We start from the raw sequence: 19070 nt of genomic DNA on the forward strand, positions 1-19070 counted from the left end.
GAGAATCCAACCCCAGGTCAGCAAAGGACTGCTGTTAATCCTGACCATATTTACCCTTCAGTTGCAAAGTAACGTCATTGTGACGGTACATATGTACAATCCCCATATTCCTGTTGTATGTGCTGGCCTTCCTCACCAGATACATCTATGAGACTGGGAACAGCATTGGCAACAATGATCTGGTTGGGATCTAGGTCAATAAATGGCAGGTCAAGGCAGCATTAAAACTGGAGCCATCCTTCAATCCCCCACCTCCCCCATCCCTGACAACCAACTAAACATCCATAACATCTCTGCTATAGAGAATCCCAACACTTTGAGTGAAGACATTTCTCTTACATCAGTACTAAATGGCCAACCTCTTATTCTGAGAGAGTGGGCCAAACTTTTGCTACCATCACGGGTAGCTTGAGTCGGAACATTTCCTGACTCAGCAGTGCAGCCTCAGTTAACAGACCCTGTTAGACCCAATTTTTACTATGCCACTTTAAAAAAACATTCTAATACAGCTTTCACGCATACACAGTTGATCATGAAACAAATTCCATTCATGGGAACCATTCAAAGATTTTAAGTCTCCTCAAGTGTTCAAGTTCCTGGAAACAAACTTCTATTCAGACCCCTGTCAGACTCACGCAATGTGAACTCATGGATTGATGGAGTATGAATTCTAAAGGAACACTTTTCCTTAAAACAAGATGGATAATGGATCTTTATTTTTAAAATAAAGTGGAGTTGGCAGTCAGGAGCAGGGGCAAACTTGCCAGCAATATGGGGGCATACACTTGAGTGCTATCTTGGGTGTGGCACCAAGCAGAGCAGAGGTGCTGTGAGGCCCTGGAAATTGAGTGTAGCTACCTCATGCGGGCCTCCTCGATTCAGGCTTCAAGACCTCCAAGGAGGAGCAGAATCAGAGACGGAGAAAGTTGCAGCCACATGCAATTGGCCAGCTCAGAGCCAATAGGAGCTTCAGCTATGGAGGGGAAAGAGAGAGGAGGGAGTAGAGGGACCTATAATTAGCCTCCAGTGTTCAAAAAGATGTTACCCACCAGAGAGAGTCCACAGTCAGAGGTTTAGCTTCCTGCAAATGACAGAGAAACAGTGTCACTGAAGACTGTGCCTCTCCAGGATGCCATCACCGAGCAGTGCGCCATGTTGGAGGATGAGCTGAGCCCTATGGGAAATGGCAGTAGCCACCCAATGCCTGTGATACTGAAGCTCACCGTGGCATTAAATTTCCATACATCAGAGTCATTCCAGGAATCCATTGGAGATATCAGTGGCATCTCCCAGCGTACAGTTCATTGCTGCATGCAGATGGTCATCAATACCATGTTCAAGAGGACCACCACTACATAAACCTATGTACCAAACCAGACAGTCAAAGTGCGAGAGCCACAGGCTTTGGGGTCACGCTAGATTCTCCAGGTACAGGTTACCCATTGAAGACATGACTACATATGCCTATGAAGCACACAAGAGCTGTTTCAGAGGAGAGATTTAACAACTCGAATGACAATTGAGCAGGCCATTGGGCTTCTGAAGATGTGGTTCAGATGTCTAGATAGCAATATGGATTCTTATGGTGTGCTGTGCTCCACACAACCTGGCTTTGCGGAGGGGAGAGGATTTTAACAATGAGCAGATCCTGGAGTGCAATGCCAGTTCTGGTGATGAGGATATAGAGGAAGATAATGTCTCGGTGTCCCATGAGGGCTGCAGGGAAGACACTTTGAGATATATGCAAGAGAGATTCGGGATGTGCTAATCTAGGAATGTCTCAGATGATCCATGCAATCTAACAAAGTTACAGCTTTCTGCAGCCCTTTTCCCAATATTTTCATTGCCCTTACCATTAAACTATGCCTCATAAGATATTAGAAAATGCATTACTCTCACATGCTGTGGGCCCTTCCCATCATACCCGCTCAGGGAGCCAGGGTACTGCCGAAGGCCTCGGGATCTGCAGGAAATAGAAGGATTCTCACCTTTCCACATTTCACACTTATTGTAGAGCATAAAGGCAGCATGCTTTAACAATATATTAGTTCACGAGCCCCTAGTGTAGCCAAGCACTCTTCTTAAATTACTTACATGTGCTCTTACATGGTGCTCTCCCAATACTGTCAGGTGAGTGCAGGCAGGCTGCATAGCTTGCTACCCCATGTCTCTGTATAATCATGAAGGGGCAGTGTCCTCTGGGCTGTCTGATGCTTCAAGGGCCCTGGCATATTGATAGCCTCCTGCAAGTGCAGGAGCCTTCTTTGCCATCACAGCTACTCGAGCTGTTGGTGTCACTGACAGAGGGGCTGAGAAGTGGTTCTGCATCTCCAGCGTCCACTGCGTGGTCTGCGGGATGGTTCTCCATGTGGGTTGCCAACCTCTCAATGGAGGAAGCCACAAACACACACACCAGAGACACGGTGGCCTCCTCCATCATCCATGCCAGATGTGGATAGTTTCCGCAAGTTCCACCAGATGCCCCCTTACCTCAAACTGTAGTTCCAGCATCTGCCCCCTTCTCCAGAGACGCATCATCAGCCTGAAGCTCAGCATCGCCATGACTTCCCAGGTCTTCCTAATATCAGTGCCCTCAGCTGTCACAGCATCTGTCAGCTGCTTGGCCAGTTTGGTAGACCATGAAGGGAGTCCACACCGAGTTGTAGAACGAAATAAAGTTTTATTACAGTAACTATTATTTATACAGCATGAAAGATTCCAGCTTCCTGTCGGTGCCCAAACTGGCTGACTTCATACAGAAGTTTTGCTATACATGGTTTAGGCCCCCTCCCCCTTTAACTGGGAAGCTCATATTCAGCGAGGCTCATGGAGTTTAATCATTGCCACTTTGTAAGTCCCATGTGGGTTATGACAGCCATGTCTGTGCACTGTTCACTCAGATCATGACCCTAAATCTACTCACAAATGGACACCATCGCACGAGAGTGTCTGCGCGGGTTGGAGGGTGAGGAGGACTAATCCGACAATGCACCCCCTGAGCCCCCTTCTCCTCGGAGGCAGCCAGCCGCCATTCCTCTGACAGGCTGAACATTCGCTTTCTACATATCCACCCCTCATGCCTGGTTACATGCAAGGCTGTAAGGAGATCGAGGTCTGGTGACCTTAGTTGATCACATGAACATAGAACATATAGAACATAGAACGATACAGCGCAGTACAGGCCCTTCGGCCCACGATGTTGCACCGAAACAAAAGCCATCTAACCTACACTATGCCATTATCATCCATATGTTTATCCAATAAACTTTTAAATGCCCTCAATGTTGGCGAGTTCACTACTGTAGCAGGTAGGGCATTCCACGGCCTCACTACCCTTTGCATAAAGAACCTACCTCTGACCTCTGTCCTATATCTATTACCCCTCAGTTTAAAGCTATGTCCCCTCGTGCCAGCCATTTCCATCCGCGGGAGAAGGCTCTCACTGTCCACCCTATCTAACCCCCTGATCATTTTGTATGCCTCTATTAAGTCTCCTCTTAACCTTCTTCCCTCCAACGAAAACAACCTCAAGTCCATCAGCCTTTCCTCATAAGATTTTCCCTCCATACCAGGCAACATCCTGGTAAATCTCCTCTGCACCCGTTCCAAAGCCTCCACGTCCTTCCTATAATGCGGTGACCAGAACTGCACGCAATACTCCAAATGCGGCCATACCAGAGTTTTGTACAGCTGCAACATGACTTCCTGACTCCGGAACTCAATCCCTCTACCAATAAAGGCCAACACTCCATAGGCCTTCTTCACAACCCTATCAACCTGGGTGGCAACTTTCAGGGATCTATGTACATGGACACCTAGATCCCTCTGCTCATCCACACTTCCAAGAACTTTACCATTAGCCAAATATTCCGCATTCCTGTTATTCCTTCCAAAGTGAATCACCTCACACTTCTCTACATTAAACTCCATTTGCCACCTCTCAGCCCAGCTCTGCAGCTTATCTATATCCCTCTGTAACCTGCTACATCCTTCCACACTGTCGACAACACCACCGACTTTAGTATCGACTGCAAATTTACTCACCCACCCTTCTGCGCCTTCCTCTAGGTCATTGATAAAAATGACAAACAGCAACGGCCCCAGAACAGATCCTTGTGGTACGCCACTTGTAACTGAACTCCATTCTGAACATTTCCCATCAACCTGTCTTCTTTCAGCTAGCCAATTTCTGATCCACATCTCTAAATCTCCCTCAATCCCCAGCCTCCGTATTTTCTGCAATAGCCTACCGTGGGGAACCTTATCAAACGCTTTACTGAAATCCATATACACCACATCAACTGCTCTACCCTCGTCTACCTGTTCAGTCACCTTCTCAAAGAACTCGATAAGGTTTGTGAGGCATGATCTACCCTTCACAAAGCCATGCTGACTATCCCTGATCATATTATTCCTATCTAGATGATTATAAATCTTGTCTCTTATAATCCCCTCCAAGACTTTACCCACTACAGATGTGAGGCTCACCAGTCTATAGTTGCCGGGGTTGTCTCTGCTCCCCTTTTTGAACAAAGAGACCACATTTGCTATCCTCCAGTCCTCTGGCACTATTCCTGTAGCCAATGATGACATAAAAATCAAAGCCAAAGGTCCAGCAATCTCTTCCCTGGCCTCCCAGAGAATCCTAGGATAAATCCCATCAGGCCCCGGGGACTTATCTATTTTCAGCCTGTCCAGAATTGCCAACACCTCTTCCCTACGTACCTCAATGCCATCTATTCTAATAGCCTGGGTCTCAGCATTCTCCTCCACAACATTATCTTTTTCCAGAGTGAATACTGACGAAAAATATTCATTTAGTATCTCTCCTATCTCTTCAGACTCCACGCACAACTTCCCATCCCTGTCCTTGACTGGTCCTACTCTTTCCCTAGTCATTCGCTTACTCCTGACATACCTATAGAAAGCTTTTGGGTTTTCCTTGATCCTACCTGCCAAATACTTCTCATGTCCCCTCCTTGCTAGTCTTAGCTCTCTCTTTAGATCCTTCCTCGCTACCTTGTAACTATCCATCGCCCCAACTGAAACTTCACACCTCATCTTCACATAGGCCTCCTTCTTCCTCTTAACAAGAGATTCCACTTCTTTGGTAAACCACGGTTCCCTCGCTCTACGCCTTCCTCCCTGCCTGACCGGTACATACTTATCAAGAACACGCAGTAGCTGATCCTTGAACAAGCTCCACTTATCCAGTGTGCCCAACACTTGCAGCCTACTTCTCCACCTTATCCCCCCCAAGTCACGCCTAATGGCATCATAATCGCCCTTCCCCCAGCTATAACTCTTGCCCTGCGGTGTATACTTATCCCTTTCCATCATTAACGTAAACGTCACCGAATTGTGGTCACTGTCCCCAAAGTGCTCTCCTACCTCCAAATCCAACACCTGGCCTGGTTCATTACCCAAAACCAAATCCAACGTGGCCTTGCCTCTTGTTGGCCTGTCAACATATTGTGTCAGGAAACCCTCCTGTACACACTGTACAAAAAACGACCCATCAAATGTACTCGAACTATATCTTTTCCAGTCAATATTTGGAAAGCTAAAGTCTCCCATAATAACTACTCTGTTACTTTCGCTCTTATCCCGGATCATCCTCGCCATCCTTTCCTCTACATCCCTCGAACTATTTGGAGGCCTATAGAAAACTCCCAACAGGGTGACCTCTCCTTTCCTGTTTCTAACCTCAGCCCATACTACCTCGGAAGATGACTCCCCATCTAGCATCCTCTCCGCCACCGTAATACTGCTCTTGACTAGCAGCGCCACACCTCCCCCTCTTTTGCCTCCTTCTCTGAGCTTACTAAAACACTTAAACCCCGGAACCTGCAACATCCATTCCTGTCCCTGCTCTATCCATGGGCGTCATTCTCCGACCCAATGGCCGTTGGCCGCCGTGAATCCCGCCCCCGCCGATTGCCAAAGTCTCCGAAGGGAGAAAAGTCGGCGGGGCGTTAATGTCGCCGCTGCCGTCGGAGAATGTCACGGGTCTGCGCAAGTCAGCCGATTTTTGGCCTGCCGATATTCTCCCTTCCGGATGGGCCGAAGTCCGGTCGACGTGATGACCGTTCACGTCGACGTAAATTAAACCTCCTTTTCATCGGCGTGACCCTGTGCTCCAGGATCACGCCGACCAGCGTGGAGGTGAGTGACGGCCTGGGGGGTTGGCTCTGGGGAGGCGATGGCGTGGCCGCAGTCTGAATGCGTGAGGAGAGGTGTGTCTCGGGTTGTGTGTCTGTGTGTGCGGCGGGGGGGGGGGGGTGGTGGTTAGAGTAGGCTGGGCTCCAGGGGAGTGCCGGGAGGGGGGTCCGTGCCGGGGAGGGGGACGGGGGGGGGCCGTGCCGGGGAGGGGGATGGGGGGTCCGTGCCGGGGAGGGGGATGGGGGGGGGGGGGGTCCGTGCCGGGGTGGAGGTTGGAGGGGGGGGGGCCCGTGCCGGGGTGGAGGTTGGGGGGTCCCTGCCCGGGTGGAGGTTGGGGGGGGGGTCCGTGCCGGGGAGGGGAATGGGAGGTCCGTGCCGGGGTGGAGGTTAGGGGGGGGGTCCGTGCCGGGGTGGAGGTTGGGGGGGGTCCGTGCCGGGGAGGGGGATGGGGGGTCTGTGCCGGGGTGGAGGTTGGGGGGGGTCCGTGCCGGGGAGGGGGATGGGGGGTCCGTGCCGGGATGGAGGTTGGGGGGGGGGTCCGTGCCGGGGAGGGGGATGGGGGGGGGGTCCGTGCTGGGGAGGGGGATGGGAGTGGTCCGTGCCGGGGGGGAGGGGGGAATGGGGGTTTCCGTGCCGGGGTGGAGGTTGGGGGGGGGTCCGTGCCGGGGAGGGGGATGGGGGGTCCGTGCCGGGGAGGGGGATGGGAGGGGTCCGTGCCGGGGAGGGGGATGGGAGGGTTCCGTGCCGGGGAGGGGGATGGGAGGGTTCCGTGCCGGGGAGAAGGTTTGGGGGGGGGGGATCCGTGCCGGGGTGGAGATTCGGGGGGGGGGCCGTGCCGGGGAGGGGTATGGGGGGGGGTCCGTGCCGGGGAGGGGGATGGGGGAGTCCGTGCCATCGAGGGGGATGGGGGGGTTCCGTGCCGGGGAGGGGGATGGGGGGGGTCCGTGCCGGGGAGGGGGATGGGAGAGGTCCGTGCCGGGGAGGGGGATGTGAGGGCAAGTGTGTTGGTCCACCTGGCCAGGTGCCAGCCTCCAACAGTTGGACCCATGCGGTCCATGCCACCTGGCTGGGGGGAGGAGGGGATATGGGCAATGACGACATGTCGTCGTTCCCCTCCCCCCCACCAGCCCGTCATGTTTTCAGATCATCCAGCGATGTTGGCCGCCGTGGCGGCAGACGCTCATGTCTATGTTGCCCTGGATGAGGAGGAGGAGGAGCGTGCCAGAGTGGCGGCGCAGGCTGCCGCAGAGGGACAGGCGGCAGCCGCCCAGGCTGGAGGGACACCTGACCGACAGGACGAGGAGGGGGAGGAGGACGTCGCGGCCCCACGGCAACGGAGGCACCCGAGGGCGCCCCGTGTGTACCGGCCCCGGCAATCATACCAGGACCTCACGGACCGGGAATGCAGGAGGAGACTCCGGATGAGGCGGGAAACCGTGGCACACATCTGCCACCTGCTGGCACACCTGTCACCGCGTGGCACTGGCGGGGGACACCCTCTCCCCGTGTCCGTCAAGGTTACGGTGGCCCTGAACTTTTATGCAACGGGGTCATTCCAGGCACCGAGTGGGGACCTGTCCGGCATATCGCAGACATCGGTGCATCCGGGCAGTGACAGATGCCCTATATGCCATGGCGCACCGCTACATCCGCTTCCCCGTGGACCGGGCCAGCCAAGATGCCCGGGCCGTGGGCTTCTCTGCCGTGGCCAGGTTCCCCATGGTCCAGGGCGCGATCGATGGGATGCACGTCGCCGTGCGGCCACCTGCAGATAACAGGGCCGTGTTCACCAATAGGAAGGGGACCTATTCGATGAACGTACAGGTGGTCTGCGACCACCGCATGATGATCCTGCACGTCTGCGCCCGTTACCCAGGCAGTGTACACGACTCATACGTGTTGTCGCGGTCATCCATCCCCGGCATAGAACATAGAACATAGAAAATACAGCACAGAACAGGCCCTTCGGCCCACGATGTTGTGCCGAACCTTTGTCCTAGATTAATCATGGATTATCATTGAATTTACAGTGCAGAAGGAGGCCATTCGGCCCTTTGAGTCTGCACCAGCTCTTGGAAAGAGCACCCTACCCAAACTCAACACCTCCACCCAACACCAAGGGCAATTTGGACATTAAGGGCAATTTATCATTGGCCAATTCACCTAACCCGCACATCTTTGGACTGTGGGAGGAAACCGGAGCACCCGGAGGAAACCCACGCAGACACGGGGAGGACGTGCAGACTCCGCACAGACAATGACCCAAGCCGGAATCGAACCTGGGACCATGGATCTGTGAAGCAATTGTGCTATCCACAATGCTACCGTGCTGCCCTTAAGAACAAATAAATCTACACTATATCATTTTCCCGTAATCCATGTACCTATCCAACAGCTGCTTGAAGGTCCCTAATGTTTCCGACTCAACTACTTCCACAGGCAGTGCATTCCATGCCCCCACTACTCTCTGGGTAAAGAACCTACCTCTGATATCCCTCCTATATCTTCCACCTTTCACCTTAAATTTATGTCCCCTTGTAATGGTGTGTTCCACCTGGGGAAAAAGTCTCTGACTCTCTACTCTATCTATTCCCCTGATCATCTTATAAACCTCTATCAAGTCGCCCCTCATCCTTCTCCGCTCTAATGAGAAAAGGCCTAGCACCCTCAACCTTTCCTCGTAAGACCTACTCTCCATTCCAGGCAACATCCTGGTAAATCTTCTATGCACCTCTTCCAGAGCTTCCACATCCTTCCTAAAATGAGGCGACCAGAACTGTACACAGTACTCCAAATGTGGCCTTACCAAAGTTTTGTACAGCTGCATCATCACCTCACGGCTCTTAAATTCAATCCCTCTGTTAATGAACGCGAGCACACCATAGGCCTTCTTCACAGCTCTATCCACTTGAGTGGCAACTTTCAAAGATGTATGAACATAGACCCCAAGGTCTCTCTGCTCCTCCACAATGCCAAGAACTCTACCGTTAACCCTGTATTCCGCATTCATATTTGTCCTTCCAAAATGGACAACCTCACACTTTTCAGGGTTAAACTCCATCTGCCACTTCTCAGCCCAGCTCTGCATCCTATCTATGTCTCTTTGCAGCCGACAACAGCCCTCCTTACTATCCACAACTCCACCAATCTTCGTATCGTCTGCAAATTTACTGACCCACCCTTCAACTCCCTCATCCAAGTCATTAATGAAAATCACAAACAGCAGAGGACCCAGAACTGATCCCTGCAGTACACCACTGGTAACTGGGATCCAGGCTGAATATTTGCCATCCACCACCACTCTCTGACTTCTATCGGTTAGCCAGTTCGTTATCCAACTGGCCAAATTTCCCACTATCCCATGCCTCCTTACTTTGTGCAGAAGCCTACCATGGGGAACTTTATCAAATGCCTTACTAAAATCCATGTACACTACATCCACTGCTTTACCTTCATCCACATGCTTGGTCACCTCCTCAAAGAATTCAATAAGATTTGTAAGGCAAGACCTACCCCTCACAAATCCGTGCTGACTATCCCTAATCAAGCAGTGTCTTTCCAGATGCTCAGAAATCCTATCCTTCAGTACCCTTTCCATTACTTTGCCTACCACCGAAGTAAGACTAACTGGCCTGTAATTCCCAGGGTTATCCCTAGTTCCTTTTTTGAACAGGGGCACGACATTCGCCACTCTCCAATCCCCTGGTACCACCCCTGTTGACAGTGAGGACGAAAAGATAATTGCCAACGGCTCTGCAATTTCATCTCTTGCTTCCCATAGAATCCTTGGATATATCCCGTCAGGCCCGGGGGACTTGTCTATCCTCAAGTTTTTCAAAATGCCCAACACATCTTCCTTCCTAACAAGTATTTCCTCGAGCTTACCAATCTGTTTCACACTGTCCTCTCCAACAATATCGCCCCTCTCATTTGTAAATACAGAAGAAAAGTACTCATTCAAGACCTCTCCTATCTCTTCAGACTCAATACACAATCTCCCGCTACCGTCCTTGATCGGACCTACCCTCGCTCTAGTCATTCTCATATTTCTCACATATGTGTAAAAGGCCTTGGGGTTTTCCTTGATCCTACCCGCCAAAGATTGTTCATGCCCTCTCTTAGCTCTCCTAATCCCTTTCTTCAGTTCCCTCCTGGCTATCTTGTATCCCTCCAATGCCCTGTCTGAACCTTGTTTCCTCAGCCTTACATAAGTCACCTTTTTCCTCTTAACAAGACATTCAACCTCTCTTGTCAACCATGGTTCCCTCACTCGACCATCTCTTCCCTGCCTGACAGGGACATACATATCAAGGACACGTAGCACCTGTTCCTTGAACAAGTTCCACATTTCACTTGTGTCCTTCCCTGCCAGCCTATGTTCCCAACTTATGCACTTCAATTCCTGTCTGACAACATCGTATTTACCCTTCCCCCAATTGTAAACCTTGCCCTGTTGCACGTACCTATCCCTCTCCATTACTAAAGTGAAAGTCACAGAATTGTGGTCACTATCTCCAAAATGCTCCCCCACTAACAAATCTATCACTTGCCCTGGTTCATTACCCAGTACTAAATCCAATATTGCCCCTCCTCTGGTTGGACAATCTACATACTGTGTTAGAAAAGCTTCCTGGACACACTGCACAAACACCACCCCATCCAAACTATTTGATCTAAAGAGTTTCCACTCAATATTTGGGAAGTTAAAGTCGCCCATGACTACTACCCTATGACTTCTGCACCTTTCCAAAATCTGTTTCCCAATCTGTTCCTCCACATCTCTGTTACTATTGGGGGGCCTATAAAAAACTCCTAACAAGGTGACTGCTCCTTTCCTATTTCTGACTTCAACCCATACTACCTCAATAGGGTGATACTCCTCGAACTGCCTTTCTGCAGCTGTTGTACTATCTCTAATTAATAATGCCACCCCCCCACCTCTTTTACCACCCTCCCTAATCTTATTGAAACATCTATAACCAGGGACCTCCAACAACCATTTCTGCCCCTCTTCTATCCAAGTTTCCGTGATGGCCACCACATCGTAGTCCCAAGTACCGATCCATGCCTTAAGTTCACCCACCTTATTCCTGATGCTTCTTGCGTTGAAGTATACACACTTCAACCCATCTTCGTGCCTGCAAATACTCTCCTTTGTCAGTGTTCCCTTCCCCACTGCCTCATTACATGCTTTGGCGTCCTGAATATTGGCTACCTTAGTTGCTGGACTACAAATCCGGTTCCCATTCCCCTGCCAAATTAGTTTAAACCCTCCCGAAGAGTACTAGCAAACCTCCCTCCCAGGATATTGGTGCCCCTCTGGTTCAGATGCAACCCGTCCTGCTTGTACAGGTCCCACCTTCCCCAGAATGCGCTCCAATTATCCAAATACCTGAAGCCCTCCCTCCTACACCATTCCTGCAGCCACGTGTTCAACTGCACTCTCTCCCTATTCCTAGCCTCGCTATCACGTGGCACCGGCAACAAACCAGAGATGACAACTCTGTCTGTCCTGGCTTTCAACTTCCAGCCTAACTCCCTAAACTTGTTTATTACCTCCACACCCCTTTTCCTACCTATGTCGTTGGTACCAATGTGCACAACGACTTCTGGCTGCTCCCCCTCCCCCTTAAGGATCCTGAAGACACGATCCGAGACATCCCTGGCCCTGGCACCCGGGAGGCAACATACCTTCCGGGAGTCTCGCTCGCGACCACAGAATCTCCTATCTATTCCCCTAACCATTGAATCTCCTACAACTATTTCTTTTCTATTCTCCCCCCTTCCCTTCTGAGCCCCAGAGCCAGACTCAGTGCCAGAGACCTGGCCGCTAGGGCCTTCCCCCGGTAGGTCATCCCCCCCCAACAGCATCCAAAACGGTATACTTGTTTTGAAGGGGAACGGCCACGAGGGATCCCTGCACTGTCTGCCTGTTTGTTTTTTCCCCCCTGACTGTAACCCAGCTATTCTTGTCCTGTACCTTGGGTGTGGTTACCTCCCTGTAACTCTTCTCAATCACCCCCTCTGCCTCCCGGATGATCCGAAGTTCATCCAGCTTCAGCTCCAGTTCCCTAACATGGTCTTTGAGGAGCTGAAGTTGGGTGCACTTCCCGCAGGTATAGTCAGTGGGGACACCGGTGGTATCCCTCACCACCCACATCCTACAGGAGGAGCATGTAACTGGCCTAGCCTCCATCCCCTCTTACCTTACAGAATATAGCTGCTGTGTGGACTAACTAGATCTCCGCCCTCCGACTCTGCTCCCAGTCAGCTACACTTCCTGTAAACTCCTGGCTCTCTTCGCACTCTTTGCGGAAATGTCGGAAACAAAATGAAAGGAGCACCTTACTCCCTCCTCACCTAACTCTCTCGGTCACCAAACTCTCACTACCGCACTCAAAAAGCACCAAATTCAGCACTCAGTGCAAATAAAGTCTGCACTGTAGGGGATCACTTTTATACTGTGAATCTAGCCTCTGAAAAACTGGCCTAATCCAATTAACTAATTAACAAGCTCCAGCTGCAAGTGCCTAGAAGTAGAAGCCTGTTTAAAGCTGATTGAAAATTCACCTTCTTCTAAACCAAACAGCAACTTTTAAGTTAATTAACTAAATAAAAGAAAGACTAAACTTTAGATAAAAATTAAGCCTTATACTCTCTCGGTCACCAAACTCTCACTATCGCACTCAAAAAGCACCAAATTCAGCACCCAGTGCAAACCGAGCATGTACGAGGGACGCCATCCCCGGCTGAGGGGCTGGTTGCTGGGCGACAGGGGCTACCCATTGCGATCGTGGCTGATGACGCCTATACGGAGGCCACGCAATGAGGCGGAGAACCGCTACAATGATGCCCATGTCGCGACAAGGGGAGTGATAGAGAGGTGCTTTGGCGTGCTGAAGATATGTTTCAGGTGCCTGGACCTCTCTGGGGGCGCCCTCCAGTATCGGTCAGATAGGGTCGGCCGCATCATTGTGGTGTGCTGCGTCCTGCACAACATAGCCCAGCAGAGGGGCGATGTGCCGCAGGCAGAGGAGGGCGGAGTGGAGGAGCAGCAGGAAGAGGCCCAGTCCTCCCCAGATGAGGGGGATGGGGGTAATGGTCAGGGCAGACGGGGTAGACACAGGCGGGTGGCTGTCCACCGTTACCGGCTGGCCCAGCGGGCACGGGACAGACTGATAGCCGCCCGCTTCACTGACTAGATGGGCGTGGGAATCGGGTAGTATGGCCACAGACCGCACACCATGGCAACAGCCGACCACCCACATCCCCCACCCATCCACCCACCCAGCACCCTCACCCCCCTCCCCAACCCCACCCACCCCACCCGCATGCACACCCCCCCCCCCCATTGCCGATCCACCTGTGGCACAACGGGGCGGGCTCACACAGTTGCGGGTGGACGCGTGTCTATTGCAGGCCATGGAGGATGATGACAACCCGCCCTGCGGTGAGCTCCTGGCTCTACATCATTGGACTATGTCTGGCCCATGGCCACAGTACCACCATCCACCCGGACCATCGCTGCATGCGGCTGTGACACTGCAGCGCACGGTCCCGTCCTCTGCCCGGGGGATGTTGATGGCGGCCCAGGGGGAAGGGGGCAGACTCACCTGGGGCTGAGGTAAGACCACCCCTCACACACACACACTTGCGCTCAACGTACATGACACCCCCGCACGCTTTGGACAGAACACAAAGGCAGCTTCTGTAGGTGTAACATTGACTTTAATAACCAAACGAGTTCATGCACGTGCCCTAGCCCCTAAAACTCATCTGTGCCCTTCACCCATGCCAACTTACTCAGTGTCTAATTGTTTGGCCTTACGGGCCCTTTGACTACGTCTACGTGGTTCCCCAGATGGTACAGCAGAACTGGAGGTGGACTCCTGTGATTCCTGCCCTCTGACACTGGATCCCTTTGGCGGCCGTTTCCTGGGGCGTCCTGGCCTAGATGGGCCAGGCTGCGGCCTGGGCGACTGGGATGGCGAGCTGCCAGACTGTCCTGCCCGTTGCCCACCCGATGCCCCTGGGATGGAAGGGGGGGAGTCCGAGGTGTCGCGGTGTTCCGGGACCTCCCCTACAGGGGGAGCCGGGACGGACCACACCACCTCCTCCTCCCTCGGGGTGCCCGGTGGCCCCCAGGCCTCTACATGGGTGGGGGATGCGAACGGACTGGCCATCCGATGCCCCCCCGACATCTGGCGCTGCCAGTCCTGGAGGCCCGTGCTGGTATCGACAGGGGTCTGCAGGTTTGCAGCCATGGAGCCCAGGGGGTTGGCAAACCCTGTCTGTGACAGTGCGACACCAGCTCGCACATGGCCACTGGCGCCGATGCCCTCAGCGATGGCCTGCAGAGACTGGGCCATGGCCTGCTGAGACTGGGCCATGGCCTGCTGAGACTGGGCCATGGCCTGCTGAGACTGGGCCATGGCCTGCAGAGACTGGGCTATGGCGTTGAGCGCCTCTGCCATCTGGCGCTGGCACTGGCTCATGGCCTCCTGTGAGAGGGTAGCCATTTCCTGGGCCACAGACGGCGCCTGCACGGAAAGCCCCAGGCCTCGCAAACCGTTCCCCATGTCTGACACCGTCGCACCCATTGCCTCCAACGCGGACGCCACCCATGCGGTGTCAGCTTGGGTGGCACGCATGACCGGCACCACTCCCAGCTCCTGGACGCGGGTGGACTCCTCCACCTGCGACTGCAGCCGCCGCAAGCCGCCCGTCACCCTCTTCGCTCGTCTCCGGGTCGGTGGTTGCATCGGATCTATGTGTGGGTGTGGTAACTCCAGGAACCCGGGATCCATCTGGGCGGCAGATGTTCGCTTGGGCTGGGCTGCCCTCCGACCGCCCGGCCCCTCTGCTGCTCCTACCTCCACCTGCTGTACCGGGACGGCTGTGTTGTGCGCACCAGTGAGTGTACCAGACGCCTCATCACTAAAGTGCCCAACCGAGGTGAGTGTTTCTGCGATGGTGGAGGGTGTTGGTGACAGCAGTGGCGTTGTGTCGTGCTCTTCGTCCCACTCTGAGTCCATGGCACTTTGGGGTGGGGGTTCGTCTCCGCCCATCCACTCTGAGTCACTGTCCGGTATTTCGTCTTCCTGGGTAGTGGTGTCCTGGGTAGGGGTGTCCTGGGCAGTGCTGTCCCGGGTAGTGGTGTCCTGGGTAGTGGTGTCGTGGGTAGTGGTGTCCCGGGTAGTGGTGTCCCGGGTAGTGGTGTCCTGGGCAGTGCTGTCCTGGGTAGTGGTGTCCCGGGTAGTGGTGTCCCGGGTAGTGGTGTCCTGGGTCGTGGTGTCCTGGGTAGTGGTGTCCTGGGTAGTGGTGTCCTGGCTCGGATGTGACGGGGGCCTGTGGCTGCCCCCCTCGTCGCTGGGTGGTCGCTCCCGCACGTGACGGGGGTATCGTCTCCCTGTTGCTCCAGGTCTCTCCGTCTCCCGTGGTGTGCGAGGGGCATCCTGCGGGAGGTCTGCATCTGCGGGGATGGGTGCCTGGACGTTTGGTCCTGCGATACACAATAAAGCATGCATGGTTAGACATCAGGTAGTGATCAGGTGATATGGGGGAGGGGGATATAGGGGAGGGGGGATATGGGGACGGGCTGTCGGTGGCTCACTTGCTACTACGCCCCCGACCTCTGCATCAGCAACCTCCCGGTCGTCAAGTCCGCCAGCCAGTTCCAGGGCCCTTTCCTCGTGTACGGTCAGTGGCCTCTCATCAGCGGGGCCTCCTCCAGTCCTCACATGCTCCCTATTGTTGTGTGCGCGCTTATCCTGTGGGGGGGGGGTGGCAGGGGTAAAAGGCAACACTGTTAGGCAGGTATATGAATGCACGCCATCGGTTGCGCGTGCATTGCAGAGGTTAAGGTTAGGGCTGGATTCACTTGGGGATATGGGGGATATGGGGGAGGGGGGATATGGGGGATATGGGGGAGGGGGGATATGGGGGAGGGGGGATATGGGGGAGGGGGGGATATGGGGGATGGGGGATATGGGGGAGGGGGGATATGGGGGAGGGGGGATATGGGGGAGGGGGGATATGGGGAGGGGGGATATGGGGAGGGGGATTATGGGGGATATGGGGGATATGGGGGAGGGGGATATGGGGAGGGGGGATATGGGGGAGGGGGGATATGGGGGATGGGGGATATGGGGGAGGGGGGATATGGGGGAGGGGGGATATGGGGAGGGGGAATATGGGGGAGGGGGGATATGGGGGAGGGGGGATATGGGGAGGGGGGATATGGGGGAGGGGATTATGGGGGATATGGGGGATGGGGGATATGGGGGAGGGGGATATGGGGAGGGGGGATATGGGGGAGGGGGATATGGGGGAGGGGGATATGGGGAGGGGGAATATGGGGGAGGGGGGATATGGGGGAGGGGGGATATGGGGGAGGGGGGATATGGGGGAGGGGGGATATGGGGAGGGGGGAAATGGGGGAGGGAGGATATGGGGATATGGGGGAGGGGGGATATGGGGGATATGGGGAGGGGGGAAATGGGGGAGGGGGATATGGGGGAGGGAGGATATGGGGAGGGGGGATATGGGGAGGGGGATATGGGGTTGGGGGGATATGGGGAGGGGGATATGGGGGAGGGGGATATGGGGGAGGGGGGATATGGGGAGGGGGGATTTGGGGGAGGGGGGAAATGGGGGAGGGGGAATATGGGGGAGGGGGAATATGGGGGAGGGGGGGATATGGGGAGGGGGGATATGGGGGATATTGGGGAGGGGGGATATGGGGGAGGGGGGATATGGGGAGGGGGGATATGGGGGAGTGGGGATATGGGGGAGGGGGATATGGGGGAGGGGGGATATGGGGGAGGGGGATTTGGGGGAGGGGGAATATGGGGGAGGGGGGATATGGGGGAGGGGGGATATGGGGGAGGGGGATATGGGGGAGGGGGATATGGGGGAGGGGGGATATGGGGTAGGGGGGATATGGGGGAGGGGGGATATGGGGAGGGGGATATGGGGGAGGGGGGATATGGGGGAGGGGGGGATATGGGGGAAGGGGGGATATGGGGGAGGCTCACCCTGCCTGCTCTGACGAGGTCGTTCACCTTCTTGTGGCACTGGGTGCCTGTCCGTGGTGTCAGGGCCACAGCGGTGACGGCCTCTGCCACCTCCCTCCACAGACGCCGGCTGTGGCGTGGGGCAACTCTGCGGCCGTGCCCGGGATACAGGGCGTCCCTCCTCTGCTCCACCGCATCCAGGAGCGCCTCCACATCCCGTGACTCGAACCTCGGGGCTGAGCGGCGGCCAGCCATCCAGTCGGGTGTTGCGGTCGGGTGTTCCGGTCGGGTGGGGGGGAGCAGCGCGGCCTTATGAGCCGTCACGCCGTGCGGCGCATATGACGCTGCACGGCGTGAACCACTGCGCAAGCGTGGATCCCGTTACGTCGCTGCTAGCCCATTTCGGGCCGGAGACATTCGACCCATTTTTCCGACGTGACGCAAGTCGGATTTGCGCCGTTTTTTGCGCCGATCGGCGGACTTTCCGCTGATAACGGAGAATTTCGCCCCATATCTCCGAAATGGCCACAACATCGAAGTCCCAGGTACCAACCCATGCTGCCAGCTCCCCTACCTTATTTCGTATACTCCTGGCATTGAAATAGACACACTTCAAACCACCTACCTGAACACTGGCCCCCTCCTGCGATATCAAATCTGTGCTCCTGACCTCTATACTCTCATTCTCCCTTACATGAGGTCTATAAAGCATCTGTGGCACTGAAGCCAGGTTGAGGGATGACCCCAAAGGTGTTGACATCCTCTGTGCTCTCTGTCTGGGCTAGCGAGGCTCGGCAGGCTGGTCTCCACCTCCCATTCTGACAGGAAAGGATGAGCAGGTTGGGCTTATACTCACTGGTGTTGAGAAGAGTAAGTGGTGATATTTTTGAAACATTTGGGGCGGGATTCTCCCGCAATTGGCGGGATGGCCCGATGCCGGCGCCAAGAACGGCGCGAACCACTCCGGCGTCGGGCCAACCAGAAGTTGCGGAATCCTCCGCACTTCCGGGGGCTAGGCCGGCGGCGGAGGGGTTGGCACCGTGCCAACTGGCGCCAAAGGGCTGGTGCGAGTTGGCGTATGCGCAGAACTGCCGGCATGTTCCTGCGCATGCGCAGGGGGTTTCTTCACCGCGCCGGCCATGGCGGAGCCCTACATAGGCCGTCACGGAAGTAAGGAGTGCCCCCAAGGTACAGGCCTGCCCGCAGATCGGTGGGCCCCAATTGCGGGCCAGGCCATCGTGGCCCCCCCCCCCCCCACGGGGCCGGATCCCCCCGTGCCCCCCCCCCCCCCCCCGAGGACTCCACTATACGGCCGACCAGCCAGGTCCCGCCGTGTGGGACCATGTCCATTTCACGCCGGCGGGACTGGCCAGGAACTGACAGCTGCTCGGCCCATCAGGGCCGGGAAAATTGCCGGGTGGGAGGGGGGCGGAAAACCGGCGCTGGAGAACACGGCAGCCGGCGTCAGAGCGGCAGGGCGGGATTCATGCCGCCCCTCCCGGGGATTCTCCGACCCGGCGTGGGGTCGGAGCATCCCGCCCAAGATTCTGAGAGGACTAAACAGAGTAGCTGCTGAGGAAATGTTTTCCCTCCTGGGGGATCGGGAGCTTGGGGGCACTGTTTCAAAATTAGGGGTCTCCCATTCAGGATAGAGATGATGAAGAATTTATTCTCTCAAAAGATTGTTAGTCTTTAGAATTCTCTTTCGCCAAAAGCGGTGAAGGCTAGACCATTGAACATATTCACGGCAGAGTTAGACAGATCACTGATTTACAAGAGAGTCAGTGGTCATGAGAGCAGACTGGAAAGTGGAGTTAAGGCCACAATTAGATCACCCATGATCTTATTGACTGGCAGAGCGGACTTGAGGGCTGAATGGCCAACTCCACTGTG

This window comes from Scyliorhinus torazame, chromosome 10 (genome assembly GCF_047496885.1).
Source record: "Scyliorhinus torazame isolate Kashiwa2021f chromosome 10, sScyTor2.1, whole genome shotgun sequence".
Lineage (NCBI taxonomy): Eukaryota > Metazoa > Chordata > Chondrichthyes > Carcharhiniformes > Scyliorhinidae > Scyliorhinus > Scyliorhinus torazame.